The sequence below is a fragment of the Lactuca saligna genome, chromosome 5, assembly GCF_052625555.1.
Source record: "Lactuca saligna cultivar CGN05327 chromosome 5, ASM5262555v1, whole genome shotgun sequence".
Taxonomy (NCBI): domain Eukaryota; kingdom Viridiplantae; phylum Streptophyta; class Magnoliopsida; order Asterales; family Asteraceae; genus Lactuca; species Lactuca saligna.
Window position 1 is genome coordinate 120,975,170 of NC_136421.1, and position 18,157 is coordinate 120,993,326.

Sequence of the window (18,157 nt, forward strand, 5' to 3'; positions counted from 1 at the left end):
TATCGGTGGGATAGCGGTGAAATAGCGTTTATAGCTAAATTTTTTTATTAAGTCACTTCATTTATTATTAAAATGTAGATATATGGTGGGGATTTGATGAGATTGATAAACATTTGCTTCAAACATTTCCTAATTTACTATATGCTTTACTCAATGACCATGTATTCATCTAATAAAACACAAGGTTACAAAGGCCCTACATAACATAAAAATACCAATATCCCACCGCGATAACCTATATATCGAATATCGGTCCTTGACCATTATTTGATTTTGAACCGCTATTACTGCATAGCATGTAACACAGCTTCACCCCAACAATAATTCAGTACTTGTGTTGCCTTCATCAAACTTCGTGTCATCTCGAGAACGGTGCGATTTCTTCTCTCAACCACCCCGTTCTAATGTGGTGTATATGGTGTTGTATGGTGCCTCATCATACCATGGCTATCACATAGACTATTAAAATTTTGAGATGTAAATTCACCACCACGATCTGTCCTTAGGTTTTTACCGAATTACCCATTTCCTTCTCAACTTTAAGCACAAATGTTTTAAAGAAAGACAGTGCATCACTTTTTTCTTTTAATAAATAACTGCATATAAACCTCAAGAAGTCGTCAATTATTACGAAAAATATCTATTTCCACTCATTGTGGGAGGTGTTATAGGCCCACACAAGTCACCATGCATTAGCTCTAACGCTTCGTTTTCCCTAAAACTGTGAATTCTTTGGAAAAGAACTCTGAGAGTGTTTTCCTACTAAGCAAGATTCATATACCTTTTTTGACCCTCTTACTTTAGGTAGAGCATTTATCGTCGTCTTTTTTGCCATCGATGTTAGCATTCCAAAGTTTACGTGACCAACCCTTGCATGCCAAAGCCACTCAATGTCATCCAACATCCCATGCAAGCATACAGGTTTCCCAATAGCAATTTCAGTCTTATACAAATGGTTAACTGACCTCTTCATCTTGAACAGTAATATGTTTGTATTATCACACAAGCATAAGTATTCACCCTTCATGCTAACTTCACAGCCACACTCTGTTACCTGCCCTAGGCTGATAATGTTTGTCTTCAAATCAATAATAAAGTACACATCAGTTTTAAGCTTTTGCCTACCTTCATGACTTTCGAACAATACCGAACCTTTTCCACAAATCTCAACATGTGAATTATTACCAAATTGAACCCTACCTCCTATTCGAGTATTTATATAACTGAAGTAAGAGCGATTACCACTCATGTGATCGCTTGCTCCATTATCAAGGTACCAAACGTCATTGTCACCTGTTTGTGAGTATATTGATGGAATTACTACAGCCTCGTTTAACAGCACAGTTTCGAACAGGGTTTCTGCCTTGAATACCGCTGGATGTTGCTCATCAACATCACCAAGATTAACCTCTTGTTGTTTGACCTTACGTTCTGAACAACGATTAGCGAAGTGTCCGAATTTATCACACCGATAACATTGGACTTCTGTGTGATCTTTCGCTATACCTTTTATCTTTTCAATTTCACCACTAGTTGAATTCAATGACATGTTTTGTTGGTGAGTTGTCCCGTTATTATTCCTACTTCCACGACTCCGTCCACCAACTTTACTCTTCATGCGATTGGACTCATTGTTCTGCGATGACGACACATATTTGTTGAGTAGGAGTTTTCCTTGATCAATGGTTTGAGAATCATCATGGGTCCTCTCTTTGTATGCCTTCAACCTTCCAACGACATCTTCAAACCGTATTGACCCAAGATCTAAGATTTGCTCTATAGAAGCAACTATATGGATGAATCTTCTTGGTATGCTTGTTAGAAATTTTTTAACCATCTTCTTTTCATCAATCATTTCCCCAAGAGAAGATGATTTAGACGCTATACCCGAAAGTTGGCTTGCATATTCATCAATTGTAGCCGACTCCTTGATCTTAAGATCGTCAAACTCGGTAATTAGGGTTTGCAATCTAGCATCCCTCACCCTGGGTGCTCTGCACCCAGGTTACGGGTTTTTATGGCATCCAAAATTTCTTTTGCCGTATCCATCATTCCAACTTGTAAAATAAGATCTTCAGGTGTCGCCTGGAATATCAAAACAATAGCAACATTATTCTTCTTTGGATCAATAGCAACGTTATCCTTCTTTGGATCATTCGCTCCAAGATCTATGACATCCCACACCTGATGAACATTCAATATCACTTTCATGCGAATTGCCCACACATTATAATTCGTTGCATTCAGCATTGGTACTTGAAACGAGAAAGATGTTCCTTTGTCGCTTCCCCCTGGACCAGAAGACGATGGCGTATCTCCCTCCACCATGTCTTCTTTTCAACCAAGCTCTGATACGAAATCAAAGCAAAAAAAAGATCTAACCAAACACATAATAGTTATTATTGAGAATAGCTAAAAGACAAAAAAGTCAATTGGGATCCTAGCATCTATTTAACAAACTCGCATCTATTTAGGATCCTAGCATCGATCGTTATCAATATCTAATTTGTCACCCCACAAAACTTCCTATTATACCTCATCGCGTAAAGGATAATTCAAAAATTTCCAACATAATCATCCATAGCAAGTTTATGCATGTGTTGCGGTTCTCACATGCTTATCAAAATTTATTCAAGTGTCTCTAATATGTTGTAAAACTCACATTGCCTTGAAATAGAAAAGGAATCCAGATATACTTAAAACGCAAAGTTGCATTTCATGTAGGATAATGTGCTAATATAAAAACATCGGGTGTTAGTAATTTAATAATCAACCAAAATAAATTGTGGGGCAAAACATTCATAAACTAAATATTTATCGTCAAGATTTCTTCGACTTGGTAATTTTAATTGATGGGCATGTTAAACGATAAATATAGGCACAATCTTACATTATACTCATTAATTATGAACATCCCTGTAATTTACAATTAAAATAAATATAATTAGCAGTATACATATTTATTATGATTTCATTGAACACATTAATTATACTTTAACATTTAGTGAATCCATTAATTTTGTACCCAAACGTTATAATAAGTTTGCTCTAATTACACCATTTCATGTTGAAAAGCTAAACCATGAATACGGTATACTCAACTTGGAATAATTACAATGTCAAATGATGAAAGATATTTACACTTAAACAAGAAAGAAAAATGTATCAAATGCTTTTCCAAAAAATAAATAAGATAAAGAGTATTGTTTATATTTACCGAAAGACTTCTAGTCAATCCAGGTGTTGCTTTTCTACTTTGAGATCGACGGTTCAAGTGTTGCGCTGGCACTTGTTGAACTAAGAGTAGTTTATCAATAATTAGATTTACATTAAAAAAAGCTTTACAACTATTGTAGCCATCTACATAAAAGAGCCCGTTAAAAATATTACAAATAAAAAATCAAGTAGCACTTAATTCATCAAGCAACAAAACTGTCATTTTGCATAACCTTTGGGCTCTATTTGAAGATATGTGAATTAGTAGGGGAGGTTGATGCAAATCACCTACGCTAGAAATTAGGGTTATAGGGTTACGCCTACACATTTCTTAACCATTATATATACGATGTTCAGGTTGATTTCAATACAATTTCACAGCCGCTGTCATCATCGACCCTATCAATCTAGATCACAATCGTTTCTTACATATCTGAAAATCATGCTTTGTTTTCATTAAGTTATCGATTTTTGTCTTTTTCAGTCGTGAAAATCATGCACATAGATCAAAAAGCTGCTAAAGATCTGCTATACAATGATCTGTATAGCCTGTCACTCACACTATACATTGAGCTGTATTCTGTTGTCAGCCTAGTAGAATCAGATCGGTATCAGTTAGGTGTTCATAGCATTTCAAGAGTTGCTTTTGTGGGTTTGTAAGGCCCCTATATCTTGTGGTTGGAAAGGTAAATTTATATAACGTTTTCTTATGTAATTGTTGTTTATTCCAATTAAAATTTTCTGCTCAACTTTCCAATTTATGTTATATCTAGTAACATTTCATTAGTCTAAATTTGACATCTAGTTCCTTTCTTATTGAATACTGTTTGGAGATTATATTTGGAGATCCTGACGGAAGTTGCAGATCTGATCTGTACTTCTATACATGCTTATTCCCTAATATCACTAAAGATGCAGATATTTTGGGATCGAGTATTAGATCTTTCTAAAGCAAAAAAAATCTGACAGATATTTTAGTTTTAGTGATTTTAATTTTTGAACTCACAGCTTTCGCTATTCGTTTTTTGTTTTACAAACCAAAAAACTTAACTAATCATCGTTCTAATAAACAGGATGAATTGGATGGCTGAGAAGGATCCTGAGATGATGGAAAAAAACCTTAGTATATTTCAGTAGTGGAGCGTAAACTAGAAAGAATGGCTCCCCTGTAAGTTGCATAATCATTAATGAAGGTTAAAGCATATTTATGTTAAAATTATTAATTTTTAATAGGTTCAATTTGCAGTTGCCAAGTTTATTATGGACTCATTATAGTTTTATGGGTTAATGTTTGGTTTCAGACTTAATTTGCTCAGGCGATATCATCTACCGGCCACATGTGTGCATCAGGGTTCCCAACTTTGTCAGTCAATAAATCGGGACCATATCTCTTCTATTAACCGGATAGGCCTCTTCAGATTCATGTGTTAGATAAAGAGGGGACGAAATCAGCATGAATTTTTGTCATAACAGAGGCCAACTTGAACTTTATATCGGTATACATCAACTAGTTCGATTGATTAAAAAAGCCTAATTACAAAACATCTACTGGACAAGCTTTATATGTGTCTTTGCTAATAAATGTGGCGGATATGGTGTTCTTTGGCTGCAGGGTGGATTAATCTTTGTTTAGAACCTGTTTTATTTTCTATCAGTGTATTTGTATGAGTATAAATATTATCTTAAATGGGTATCCGTATGTGTATGTGTATCAATGTATGTATATGAATTTGAATACCACAAGTTCCTATAGGAACATATTCCATATCACTCAAACGTTTCTTATGAGACATGCAGGCACCCTTTCATAAAGGAACAATACTTTCCCCTATTAGAAACTGTCCGTTCAGCTTTTGTAGCTGCCAAAAATTTTGACATCTACTGAGACATTGAATATGCACAATAAGTCTCAAAAAAAGGAAGGCACACCCGATTCATCAGATCCATGAACACAGCCGGTGCATTGGTTAGACCGAAGGGCATCACTATGAACTCGTAGTGTCCATACCGAGTCCTAAAAGCTGTCTTGGGAACATCATTCTCCTGGACTCGTAACTGATGGTACCCTGATCGAAGGTCTATCTTAGAAAAATAGCTGGCTCCCTGAAGTTGATCGAAGAGGTCGTCTATTCTTGGAAGAGGATATCGGTTCTTAATGGTCAGTTTGTTCAGTTCACGATAGTCGATACACATCCGAAAGGATCCATCCTTCTTTTTGACAAACAGAATCGGAGCTCCCCAGGGTGAGGAACTCGGTCTAATGAATCCTTTACTGAGCAACTCATTGAGTTGACTGGATAACTCCTGCATTTTTGCGGGAGCTAATCGATACGGGGATTTTGCTACGGGAGTAGCTCCAGGAATTAAGTCAATACGGAACTCAACTTGACGTTCGGGAGGAATTCCTGGGAGTTCTTCGGGAAACACATCGGGAAAGTTACAGACTTTAGGGATGCTCGCGAGGTCTCTAAATTCTTGTTTCTCGTTGATCACATGAGCTAGGAATGCAACACACTCCTTTCGAAGGAGTTTTCGAGCTTTGATGCAAGAAATGATATGAAGGTTGGAAATGGGTTTATCGCCATAGATTATGAGAGTTTGATTCGAAGGAAGATTGAGACGGATAGCTTTTTCGTAACAAAGAATGTCAGCATGATTGGGACTCAACCAATCCATGCCAATGATAACATCAAAGCTCTTAATGGAAACAGGCATGAGATCTATAGGAAATGAGTGATCGTTCAAGGTAAGCGTACAGCCTATGAATATATCGTTAGCACTTTCTTTCTCACCGTTAGCCATCTCGACGGTAAACGTTTCGGTTAGTGGTTGGGGATTTGGTTTTAGATTATGTTTGAATAAATGACTAACAAAACTCCTTTCAGCACCCGAATCGAAAAGAATACTAGCATATGAGTTGTCGAGAAGGAACGTACCCGAAACAACAGTGGGATCAGCAACTGCTTCCTCCCGTCCCATGGTTAGAACCCTTCCAGTGTTACCAGCAGTTGACTTCTTGGGATAATCCCTTTTAAAGTGTCCAACTTCACCACAGTTGTAGCAGGCTTGACTAACACCTGCTCCCGATGATTGGTTAGCTGATTGAGTAGGGGTTCTGCAGTACCGAACTGTGTGCCCTTTCTTACCACAGTTGGTGCAAGACAATTCTCGACAGGGACCAGGATGATGATGGTATTTACACTTGTCACACAGAGGAAGGTTACCAGCATATTTACTGGTAGGAGTTGAGGCTGTGGATCCCATAGCAGAAACAGCAACAACAGGAGTAGCAGTAGCAGCATGGACTGCTACTGTCTGTTGTTTCTTGGATGATCCTTGAGAAGATTGACCCTTCTTCTTCTTCCAGAATTTCCTCTTTTCACCACTCCTTTGAGTCGGCTCAGAAGTGGTAGTGATTTCCTTAACATCGTCGTTGTGATCAATCAGAATTTGTGCTAAGGTCTTGGCACTATCATAGGTATCCGGACGAGCAGCCAAAACGTGACTCTTTATTGGTTGAGATAATCCCCAAATGAAACTTTCGATCTTTTTGTTTTCTGGAGTGACTAACCCCGGGCAGAGAAGTGCGAGATCATCAAATCGGGAAGTATATGCAGCAATGTCGGAACCTTTCATCTTCAGGTTCCAGAGCTCGTGCTCTAATTTCTGCATTTCACCACGGAGGCAATACTCAGCAATGAGAAGTTCCTTCATGGCTTCCCAGCCCATGGCATTGGCTACGGGTAAGGTCAGAGATTTGACTCGGCCATTCCACCAAGTCAAGGCCTTATCAACGAAGGTACAGGCTGCAAATTTGACTTTATCGGACTCCGCACAAGCACATATTTCAAAGATGGACTCGATTTTCTCGAACCATCGAGATAAAGAAATGACACCTCCAGCACCATTAAAGGATGTTGGTTTCGCATTCATGAAATCCTTATAGGAACCCCCTCTTTGGTGTCCCTGGCTACCCTCAGGGTTTTGAGATTGGGTACCACCACCTGAACCACTAGGGTTCATTTGTGACATAGCTGCTACCATCGCAGCGGTCATCATCGTCTGGACTGATGCTAGGTCAAACTGGGGAGGAGGTGGCGGCGAAGAAGGATTGTCATTGTTCTTTGAGCTAGGTCTCTTTCGGGGAGGCATCTTGATCTAATAAGATCAAGAAAGAGAGGATGGTAAGTCCTCTACGTTGAACCGATAGATATGACAGTTATATGATTCAAGTAAGCGATAAAGCAGGAAAGAGTTATCGAACAGATAATTTGTCGCTAAGAACAATCACAGAAAGTCACTCGAATAAGGATTACTACAGAGGATCGAGGTTGAGAAATACTCCCATAGTATTTCATGAGTTGTTTACGACAATGACTCGATGTTTGGGATATTAGGGTAAGTTTTAGGCATGCCATATACCACAGTCACTCCCAAGCACATGTTGGTCGTGTCTCGAATGAATATAGTTGGCCAGGCTATATTGACCCTAGACACGACTACATAACTGCCCAGGTTTAACCGTAGTACACAACACCCATTTACTTATGTTCTGTTCTACTTGTGGTTACGGATGGCGACGGTTCGGTATACTTGTATACTTTTGAAAATACTTGTAGTTTGAAGATACTTTTAATTCAGAGCACTTAGGCCCTTTAGTGTTTATAGTTTTATACCATGTAAGGTTTGGTATACTTCATTCACTATAAACAAGGGCTCTGATACCAATCTGTCACACCCCGAAAACCAAAGGCGGAATACATTTCCGGGGTTGACTACCATGTTGAGTATCAAATCCAATGTACATAGTAAGTAAAGTAAAACAAGCATTACATTACATAGTAACAGTTTTACAGTTATTTCAAAAGTAAAGTTTGTACAGTTGTGATACATAGTATATATAGACAAAATGTAACGGGTCTTCATGTACACCGTCTTCGAGCAAAAGGATCTTCGGGTACCTATTCTAACGCTGACCTGAGAACACAAGCGGTTTGAAAATCAGCATAAAGCTTGAGTTCATAAGCGGAATTTGTTCGTGAAAATGTTTCGGTTTCCTATCTGTTTCTGAAATGTTATGTACACCAAGAAAATCCCGTATTTTCGTAAAAGTTGGTTATTGTTTCACAAATGTAAAGTATAGTAAGTTTGTATACTGAAAACATGTTTACTCATATGAAAATGTACAATTGGTTATCTGACTGGTTAAACTGTTCTGTTTACTTATCGTGTGTAATCAGGAAAGTCCCATACTTTCCTTATTGTATGTTACAAATTGTAAAAGATGTAATGTTATCCAGTATGTTACTATTTCGAGTTATGTAAGTATTACCCAGGAAAGCCCCATGCTTTCCTGCATATAGGTTTCTAATGTAAACGATGTTAAAGATGTAAAAGATGTAATTGTAGTTAGGTTCCATGTTTTTCCCAGGAAAGTCTCGTACTTTCCTGAATGTTAGTTACATTTCGTGAAAGATGTAAAAGATGTAAAAGATGTAAACGATGTATAAAGTAATCCATTATTACTGTAAGTAAATCTCTGTTATCCTAGTTGCAAGTTCCATAACCATACAATAGACTGAAACCTGTGGCAATAAGTAGTCCACATGTGGCAATAAGTCGTCCACATACTTATGACTTTCGTCACCCTTGAACCATTTCGGTTCGACTGTAGCTAGCAGCCAGGTGTGGGGTAGTCAGCCCCGTATAGATCTATACACTCAAGTCACGCTCTCTAAATACCAGAGATTCTGGTTATGGGTGTAGTCCTCCACTCGCGTAATCCAGGTGGAGTGTTCTCCGAGGACGTGTCTCCAATCGTACAGGAATAACAAATTTACTAGTAATAATATGAAAGTCCTCCACTCGTATAAGTGTGGGGAGTGTTACCGAGGAAAAAACAGTGTACAGTATTATATTCAAATGTTTTAATGTCATGCTTTTAACTGATAAAATGTGGAAAACCATTTGTGAAATACATGTAAAACATACTAGTTTAAAGACTTATTTCACAAATATATGTTACGTGATCTGTATGTTCGATCTGTTATCAGTTGTAGTTATCAGTTATAAAAGCATAAGAATATGAAACACACATTTGAAAACATGTTATGAGTACAAGAATTCCCTTGTACTTTGCTTGTGTTTCCCTCCTGAAAACAATGAAAATAGTGAAAAAGGGTAGGGGTATGAACTCACCGGACTCGGAAACGTGTCGGTTTTGAATGCTAGACGTCGGTTCAGGGTTTGATTACTCGCGATGACCCTATGTAAAATGATATAATGTCCATATATATACAATTAGAGATACATTCACTAATCATATGGAACATTACACTCCAATGAGGTTAAACACCTCAAAACGAGCGTTTGGAGTGACCCGGGTGACGTCTTCGGATTTGTAATGACACTAGGGACTTGGGACTTGAGTTTACTCCCCATAAGTAAACATTTTAAAGAGTTTACAACATTGGAACACCCACATACATGAGTTTACGGCCGTAAACTCATGTGGGTGAGGTTTTGGTGTTTTAAGGGCTCAAATGGACTTAGGGTTTGCTAGAAATAATTATCTAAACACCTTGGAACACTTGGAATGGATTTAAAACATTTAAAACATGAGTTTACGGCCACACTCATAGAGTTTACGGCCGTAAACTCACAATGGCTAAGAAAAATTGATTTGAGCTATTTAGGGCAATCACATGTGATTCAAACTAATTTTCTAAGCATTGTTATGAATTTAGAATATCAATTAAGACATTCATTGGAGTTTACGGCCTAGAGGAATGTTCTAAGGCCTTAAACTCTCTTTTACCATTGAAAAATATAGTTTTTGGTGTTTAAAACAATCACATGTGATTCTAGAAATTTATACAAGCAATTTGAGTGTGTTTGATGCATCTTAAACATTGTTTTATGAGTTTACGGCCAAGGGTATGTTCTTAGGCCGTAAACTCCCATAAATCATACTTTTGATGTGTTTCAACCCTTTAAACCATTTTTAGATGCATCTAGATTTTACCACAAAGCCATAGGTTGAGTTTGGAAGCATTTGAACATGTTTAAAGGCCTTAAATCCCCCTTTTTGAGGAGTTTACGGCCCAAGAATATGTCTTGGCTGTAAACTCTTCTTTATTAATCAAAAATCAAGTTTAAAGTGTTCCAAGTCTAGATTAGCAAGTCCATGGTTCATGTCTAAGTCCCAACTAGGTTTTGGAAGGGTTAATTGGCTCAAATACCCTTTGTATATGAGTTTATGGCCCAAGAATGTTCCTTGGCCGTAAACTCACTTTTGTCCCTCTAAATCCATGTTCTACATGTAATAAGTTCTTCCCTTTAAGCCCTTAAGTCATATCTAGTGTCTAACTAAGCAAAGGAAGGGTTTTAGGGCTTAAAAACCCTTGAAATATGAGTTTACGGCCCATGAATGTTCTATGGCCATAAACTCATGAATATTTTCCTAATTCATGATTTGAACTCGAATTTGGATGCCAAATATGTTAGAGATTAAGGCTAGGAAGGTACCTTAGAGATTAGAAGCCTTAATTTTGAGTTTTGATCCCTTAAACTTGGATTAGGAGAGTGGTGAGAAATGTTTAGTGATAATTTGGCCAAAGGCTTCAAATGAAGTCCTAAACACGTTTATATAGTGTTAAAATTTTGGACACGGTGGAATTCTACCCGATACTAGCGTTAGATGGGGTTTTTGGTCGTACCCGATTGAGTTACCGTAACCCGATACGGTAAAATCTAGAATTATTCCGATCACTAATGTTGGGTGTTAAAATGATTTTCAAATGTATTAAGACACCCATTAAGTCATTTTAAATGTTTACTAATTAATGACTTAATTAAACGGAAAAATCGGAAATCGGAAATCGGAACGACGATCAGTTGCGCGAAAGAGTTACATTGAAATGATGCGGAGATTTCGGGTTGTTACATCATTATAGTTTTATAAGTTAATGTTTTGTTTCAGACTTAATTGGCTCAGGCAATATCATCTACCTGCCACATGTGTGCATAAAGGTTGCCAATTTCGTCAGGTAATAAATGCGGACCATACCTATTCCATTAACCGGATAGGCCTCTTCAGTTTAGTGTATTAGATAAATCGTGAAAACAATGAAGCTGAAACTTTGTTATAACGGAGGCTTACTTGAACTTTATATCGGGATACATCGAGTAGTTCGATTGATTAACCTTTCAATAGTTTCCCCTATTAGAAAATGTCAGTTCAGCCTTTGTATCTGGCACAAATTTTGACACCTACTGAGACATTAAATATGCACAATAAGTCTTAAAAAAAAATGGGTATTATTTATATGATGTTTTTTTAACAAAAGAGTGTTTTTTTTTCTAAAAACAAAGGTAGTGAGACGGTAAAGTTAGATCTTGTTGAGGCAATCTTTGCGTGGATCGATAGACCAAATTAACCAACAAAATTATTCATCTTTTCTAGCTCTAATAGCTAACCAAACGAAGCCAGATGTCACCTACGAACTCTTTGCTGCTCCAGGATTTGCAACTGAAGACAACCTCATGGTGATATCTACATTATCCACAACAGGGCCATCAGATCAGAGGTGATTGGTTCGCTTGATCTTGTTATGCTTGATCTTATTACCCCCGTGGTATAACCTAAAAAAAAATCAATGGACACCCTAGTAATAGGGCTTCCCCTCCAAAATTGGACACAAAATCCTCAATGACTAAGGGTAGTCCATAAATAAGTGTGACTCAAATTCATTGCTAGCCGCACAGAGGGTGCATATAGGTGATTACAAAGGGATCCCAATTCTGTGGAGGTTTAAACTAGTGTATACATGACCAAGCCTAACACGAAAAGTTAAGATGTTTGCCTTGACAGGTGCAATGTGATTTTAAATAGTGTTGCAAGTATTATATTTTGACAAAACGTCATCATTTATGAACCTGATGGAGGATGCGGAGAAAATGCCATCCTTGATTCCAAGCCATCTTGACCTATTGTTTTTTATAGAAAACTTGGAAAGAAAGTCCAAATTCAAATAATTCAAACCAGTTTAAAGATTAACGATTTTACCCCAAATGTCGCTTTTACAAGCCATCATTTTGTCTCTCTCCATAGTGCCGTTATAAATTTTTCTCCGGATAGACCATTAGTCAACATAGAACCGTCACCGCCATTTTCCCAATAAAGCCAGATTAAATGATCTACCAATGTTGAAACCACCTTTTTCCATGGTATCTAAAGCATTTTCCCAAGCAATACAAGTAACTTTCTTATTGTCATCGAAACCAACCCAAAAGAATTTACAATAGGATCTCTAAATCTTTTGATTACTTCATTTGGCACCTTGAAAATAGAGGACAACTAGGTTTCAAGGCTACCATAAGCACTAATGCATAAGCTTAATCAACCTCCAAAATTCGTTTGTCGGACCTCCCGCAAAAACTATTTAGAATGAGAATAAATTCTCAACAATATTCTTGTCATCTTGGCACCCACCAGAACACCATGACAGGACAAAAGGAAACAAGTTGGTGTCGCAAGCCAACAAAGTAGGCAAGTTTTGAATCTCCGAGTTAGTAACACTAGTTAGCATGACTTTACTTTAACCTGGTTCACTTTGAGGCCGGACGCAACAAAGAAACACCTCACACTACTATAAAAATGACCTATGACCACATGTTTTAGAAACATGGTTGTCACGTATTTGGTTAATTGGCTCACCAAAGGTCATTAATCAAATTCCAGTAATGTTTTAGTTACATATTAACTACAAACCGTCATCATTGAAAACTATGTTCACACATTTTGTCATTCTTTTACATAACAAAAATGTGACAAATACTAGCTAATAGCCACTTTAGATCAATGTGACTGTAAGTATTTTAATATGTAATTTAAAAAAACTTGTGACAATAAGTGTTTTATGATAACAGTTTAATTTCATATGTATGTTTGAAATTAACGATTTTGAATATAAAAGAATAACATATGACATTAAAAAAATAAAACATGTAATTAAAAGTATTTTATAGTGATGTTTTAATTTTTATGTGTATCCAAAAGTAAAATATAGTAACAATAAAAAAGTATATGTAACTATAACTGTTTTATGGCGACAGTGTTGAAAAATGAAACCAATATTCAAAGGAAGTTTAATTTTTTCTATCTCTTCAAATTGTATGTTTTCAACCACCCAAATTCTAAAAATATTGAAAGCCTCCAAATTTCCTAAAAGTTTCAAAAGTCCCAAATTATCCCCCTTTCTTTTCGCTTTCCCTCATAATCACCCAACACACCCTAATCGATGACTGATATGTTTTTGCTTCTTGCCCAAAACAAAATGAACATCGATGATTCAACACACTACCTCCTGCATTACCATACACCACCTCCGACTCCAACCCACATACACATCGTCTAAACCATACAATGCTCCCCATACACGATTACAATCTCGAGCAACACTGTCGTCAGTAACACCAACACTAACGCCTCCACCCTACCACTGCCGTCTACCTCCACTATGCCTCTAACCATTGGGTGAGACCCCTTACCTTATTGGGCAAGGCTCGTTAGGTGAGACGCGTTATATTATTGGTCGAGGCCAGTTAGGTGAGACCTAAATTTAATATCGGTGATTTCCAGGTGGAATATCGGTTATCGATACTTTTTAAAATAACGGTGTTAAATATCAGTCCAAAATATCGGACCACAAAATTTGGTGATATTTACCGATATTTACGGATATTTCCAGGTGATTTCCATGTAGGATACCGGTTAAGTAATTTTACTTGCTTTTTTTTATTGATAAGTCATGGCCTTAAGTCTTATGGTCATAAATTAACTGAACCTGCTATTATGTTAAGTACTTAATTGTTAGTTTTAGGTCATAAACTCATGTTTTAAGTATTAACCGGTCTTATTGTTATGTTAATTGTTAAATACTTTAGTGTTAACTTGCCAGTTTCTATAGGGTTGATCATGTTGATGTGTTAAATACTTAATTCTCAAATGATGATGATGATGATATTAGAGTTGATATAGAAGATGTAGATAAAATAATTGGATGCCTTGGTTGATGTGGACTTGGAGGAAGATTCTATGAGTTACATAAGATTATGTTTAGAACATTGATAGTTTTGAGTTTTGACTTTTTATATTACTTTTATATATGTTTTATGTTTGTATATATTAATTATGCATGATATAAAAATATCGATATTCCACCGATATCCTATCGTGATAACCTATATCTCAAATATCGGCCCTTGACCGAAATTTGACTTTGGACCGTTATCATTGCCTAAGGTGAGACCCGTTATATTACTACGTGAGGTCCGTTGGGTGAGACCCGTTATATTATTGGGCAATGCCCATTGGGTGAGAGTCGTTTTATTATTAGGCGACCCCGTTGGGTGAGACCCATTATGTATGATAGGCGAGGCCAATTATGTATGTTGGGCGAGCCCATTATGTGTGTAAGGTGAAGTCCGTATTGGTATGTGGTATTTTGAGAAACTCACTAAGTATACTTATGCTTACGGTTTCATATTTTAAATTTTTTAGGTACTTTTGGTTCCAAAATGGAGTTTCCGGCTTGAGCGCATCCCCTGGAGTTTTTGTTTGCACTATCTTTTTATGATTCACTTTGACGTTTGACAATATGATACATTTTTGCTGTCTTTGAATGAATGAATGAATATTTTGGGTTGTTTAAAAATAAACTTTTACTTAGTATTTTTGGAACGTTACAAATTACAAATTATACTAAAAGTTTGTCTCCAAAAGTTCGCATTATACTCATTTTGTAGTAGTTAGAATACCGACATGTTGTTATTGTATTGGATGTTGATTTTTGTGTAAATTGATTAGTTATAGCAGAACTCCTTTACAATTGTGTTGATTTTTTACCACTATTTATTATTATTTCCCCTCATTTTTTGAGGATGAATATAGAGCATTAGTGGCGAATTATTATTTCTTCGTGTTACTCATGGTGTAGTACCATGCAAAAGATGCAACAAATGTCTTACACAATTGTTACATTACCATAGTTGATTTGGTAAGTTCATAAATCGACCACCAGTTTTCAAACATATACCAAATTCACAAATATATTGCGACAAGTATTCAATACTATGCCTTTGTGGCAGTTAGTGATTGAAAATCAATGGATATTTACCAACAAATTTAAATCGTCCATAGCAAGTTTGTGCATGTGTTATGGTTCACGCATGCTTATCAAAATTCATTGAAGTGTCTCTAATATGTTGTAAAACTCGCATTGCCTTGAAATAGAAAAAGAATGCAAATATACTTAAAATGCAAAGTCGCAATTGATGTAGAACAATGTGCTAATATCAAAACACCGGGTGTTAGTAATCCAATAATCAACCAAAAAAAAAAAACTTTTGGACAAAACATTCATAAAACAAAATATTTATCGTCAAGATTTCTTCGACTTGTAGATTTTAGCTGAAGGGCATGTTAAACGCTAAATATAGGCACAATTTTACATAATCTTCATTAATTATGAACATTGTTTTCTTCTGGAAATTTAATTATAAAACAAAAATACATATAATAAGCAGTATAGATATTTATTATGATTTCATCTAACACATTAATCATACTGTAACATTTAGTGAAACCATTAATTTTGTAGCCAAAAATTATAATAAGTTTGGGCTAATTACATAATTTCATGTTGAAAGGTTACACCATGAATACGGTATACTCAATCTGGAATAATTACAATGTCAAATGATGAAAGATATTCTTACTTAAACAAGAAAGAAAAATCTATCAATTTTTTTTCAAAAAAATAAATAAATTAAAGAGTATTGGTTAAATTTACAAAAAAAACTTCTAGTCGGACCATATTTAGGTGTTTCTTTGAGATCGACGTATCAATTGTTGTACAGGGCACATGTTGAATAAGTAGATTTACATTAAAATTTAAAAAAGCTTTTCAACTATTGTGGCCACATGTTGAATAAGTAGATTTATATTAAAATTTAAAAAAACTATTCAACTATTGTGGCCATTTACATATAAGAACCGTTAAAAAATAAAATAAAAAACCAAGTAGCACTTTCTTCATCAAGCAACAAAACTGTCATTTTGCATAACCTTTGGGCTCTATTTGAAGATATGTACAATAGTAGGGGAGGTAGATGCAAATTACCAACGCAAGAAATTAGGGTTATAGGGTTACGCCTACACATTTCTTAATCATTATATATACGATATTCAGGTTCATTTCAATACAATTTCACAGCCGCTGTCATGATCAACCCTATCAATCTAGATCGCAATCGTTTCTTACATATCTGAAAATCATGCTTTGTTTTCATTAAGTTCTCGATCTTTTTCTTTTTTCAGTCGTGATAATCACCAGGAGTTTTAAGTGTCGACTTTTTTTTTTCTTTATCATGCACATAGATCAAAAAAGTGGTAAAGATCCGCTATATACTGATCTGTATTCTATTGTCAGCCTAGTAGAATCAGATCTGTATCAGTTAGGTGTTCATAACATTTCAAGAGTTGGTTTTGTGGGTTTGTCGAAGGCCCCTATATCTTGTGGTTGGAAAGGTAAATTTATATAACGTTTTCTTATGTAATTGTTTTGATTCCAATAAATTTTTACTGCTCAACTTTCCAATTTATGCTATATCTAGTAACGTTTCAGTAGTCTGAATCTGACATCTAGTTCCATTCTTATTGAATACTGTTTGGAGATTATGGAGATCTTGAAGGAAGTTGCAGATCTGATCTGTAGTTCTTTACATGCTTATTCCTTAAATATCAGTAAAGATGCAGATATTTCTGGATCGAGTATTAGATCTTTTTAAAGCAAAAAAAAATCTGATAGAGATTTTAGTTTTAGTGATTTTAATTTTTGAACTCATAGCTTTTGCAATAAGTTTTTTGAGTCACAAACTAAAAAGGTTAACTAATCTTCATTCTAATAAACAGGATGATGGGACAAAACCTTTGTATATTTCAGCAGCGGAGCATAAACAAGAAAAAATGGCTCCCCTGTAAGTTGCATAATCTTTAATGATGCTCAAAACATCTTCATGTTAAAATCATTAATTGTTAATAGTTGTCAACTCTATTATGTGCTCATTGTAGTTTTATGGGTTAATGTTTTGTTTCAGTCTCAATTTGCTCAGGCGATATCATCTACCCACCACATGTGTCCATCAGGGTTGCCAATTTCGTCAGTCAATAAATCCAAACCACACTTTTCTGGTATCCGGAAAATGGTTATAAGATCGATTAAAATAGCCTAAGTACAAAACATCTACTGGACAAGCTTTATACATGCCTTTGCTGATTAAAGTAGCGGATATGGTGTTCTTTGTCTGCAGGCTGGATTAATCTTTGTTTAGAACACGTTTTATTTTCTATCAGCGTATTTGTATGAGTATAAATATATATTTGAAATGTGTGTCTTTATGTTTACGTGTATCAATGTATGTATATGAATTTGAATACCACAAGATCTATCCTATAAACATATTAATATCGCTCAAACTTTTCTTATGAGACATGCAAGCACACGTTTCATAAAGGAACATCTCAAATGTATTAACCTTTCAATAGTTTCCGGTATTAGAAAATGTCACTTCAGCTTTTGTAGCTGGAAGAATTTTCACATCTACTGAGACATTGAACAGGCACAATAAGTCACAAAAAAATATATTATTTATATGATGTTTTTTAAACAAAATGGTGTTTTTATTATAAAAACAAAGCTAGTGGGAGGCTACAGTTGCATTTACTTAACCTTGTGGCCATATCTAACTTATTCATAGCAGGGCTATCAGCGTAGAGGTGACAAGCAGCTTCATCTTGTTATGCTTTATCTTATTACAGGAGAACCCACATGGTACAACCATAAAAACAAATCAATGATGGACACACTAGTAATAGGGA

At 35.8% G+C, this 18,157-nt stretch overlaps 2 long non-coding RNA genes across 2 annotated transcripts; both read left to right on the forward strand.

The window, feature by feature from the left end:
- The first annotated feature begins 3,602 nt into the window (after nucleotides 1-3,602).
- Nucleotides 3,603-4,974, forward strand: LOC144998038 (uncharacterized). The gene is made up of 3 exons (XR_013660085.1): nucleotides 3,603-3,902; nucleotides 4,290-4,384; nucleotides 4,518-4,974. It is a non-coding gene; the product is annotated as an uncharacterized LOC144998038 (long non-coding RNA).
- Nucleotides 4,975-16,479: 11,505 nt separating this feature from the next.
- On the forward strand, nucleotides 16,480-17,746 carry LOC144998322 (uncharacterized). Its single transcript, XR_013660250.1, has 3 exons — nucleotides 16,480-16,807; nucleotides 17,192-17,256; nucleotides 17,377-17,746. It is a non-coding gene; the product is annotated as an uncharacterized LOC144998322 (long non-coding RNA).
- The last annotated feature ends 411 nt before the right edge of the window (nucleotides 17,747-18,157 follow it).